Source organism: Marmota monax, unplaced genomic scaffold (genome assembly GCF_021218885.2).
Source record: "Marmota monax isolate L192 unplaced genomic scaffold, Marmota_monax_Labrador192_F-V1.1 WCK01_AAM20220418_F8-fsc00038, whole genome shotgun sequence".
Lineage (NCBI taxonomy): Eukaryota > Metazoa > Chordata > Mammalia > Rodentia > Sciuridae > Marmota > Marmota monax.
In genome coordinates this window covers 11081556-11083256 of record NW_026692498.1, presented here as the reverse complement: position 1 = coordinate 11083256, position 1701 = coordinate 11081556, and positions in this window count along the sequence as shown.

Genomic DNA, 1701 nt, shown 5'->3' with positions numbered 1-1701 from the left:
CTCCGCATCCTCCTCCCAACTACAACTAGCTGTCCCGGAGCCCATCACCCAGCCAAGGAAACAGGCTTAGAGCAGCTGAGGAAGTGTCCAGAGGACACACGCCTCACAAAGGCAGGGGTGGGAACTCTGTGCATCCGGACCCCTCCTCTGACCCTTGCCCTGGGTTTCTGGCTGCTAAGAATGTCTCCGTGTCACCTGAGGATCGGGATTAGCTCTGGTTTTCTGCCCACCTCACTCCATCTTCTACAGAAGTCATGACATTTTCAAATCTTACGCAAGATCAACTAGTTCACCCAGAGGAGACTGTGAAAGTAACAGGCAGAGACAGAACAGCCATCAAGCCAGCCCAATAAGGTGGCCATGTCCACGGAAGGGAGATGAGCTACAGGAAGTTGGGCCAGGATGGTGGGAGGGGGGACAGAGACAGGGAGACAGAGGAGAGGGACAGGGAAAGAGAATGGACTTAGGCCAGTAGCCCCGGGCGATTTCAGTTCCTGGTGGTGATGTCACAGTGAATAGAGCCCCCAAGCACTTTTTAGAGGTCCCAGGCCTTGTAGCTCCCACCTCACCAAGGCTCGCTAGTCCCAGTGGGGAACAACAGGGTGCCCAGACATCACCTGGCCCTGACCACTCCCTGGACCTGATCTGCACACCCATTATCATATCACCCACTGCTCCCAGGGCCCCACCATGCGGCTGTGACCCTGAGCATCTTCTTGGCGTCCTCATTTCCCTCACACCGGCCCAGGGAGCAGCTGTCCCCATTATCACGAGGAATCGAGGTACCAGGAAACAGGGCCCCAGTCGGTGCTTCCCATATGAGCCCCTTAGAATATGCACAGCTTCAAAGTGCTCCCCGGGGAGGGTCAGCCGAGCAGCCAAGAGCTGGGTGGTCACAGAGAAGAGGTCCCTGGCCTGGGCTAGGGTTGTCAGGTGACCTCAGAAGAATCTGGGATTGGAAACAATGTTCCCGTCGGCAGTTGAAGGGTATGATGTACTCTGTTCCAAGGACACTCGTGTTCTCCGTGAATACTGCTGGCGGCTGGGCTGGGAGGAACTGCCAGGGCAGGTCCCTCCTGTCCCAGAAGGCCAGGCTGAGTGTGGGCTGTGGGCTGGGTTAGCAGATCCCCCTCCACACTCCTCTGTAACAGGCGAGAGAAGGACCTTGGAAGGGGATAGGCTGGGTCCCGCTATCTCACAGATTGTGAGGGGTAGGGAGACAAGACGGGGAGCCAACCCTCATTTCAAGGCCAAACTACACAACCCAAACTAAAATAAGCCAAATCCTATTCTGGCTCAATGGAATCTCTTCAAAAACAGCAGGACCAGAGAGGTCACACAGGGGCTGGGGTTGTGGCTCAGTGGTAGTATAGCATGTGTGAGCCACTGAGTTCGATTCTCAGCACCACATATAAATAAATAAAAGTAAAGGTCCATCAACAACTTAAAAAAAAAAACCCTAAGTCTTTAAATTAAACAGAAATGCTAGAGAATAAAGTCTTAAAAAAAGAAAGAAAAAGAAAAGAAAGGTCATATAGCACTATCTGTGCCACAGCTAGACCTCAAACCAAAGTTCTAGAAGAGGCTCAGAAAGATGACGTCAGCTCGCCCAGCACATGAGCATCTAGGCTGTTTCTGGGTCAAGACCTGATCCTATCCAACTCCCATCTCATCCCCCCATTCCCTCCTTTCCGGGGGGCG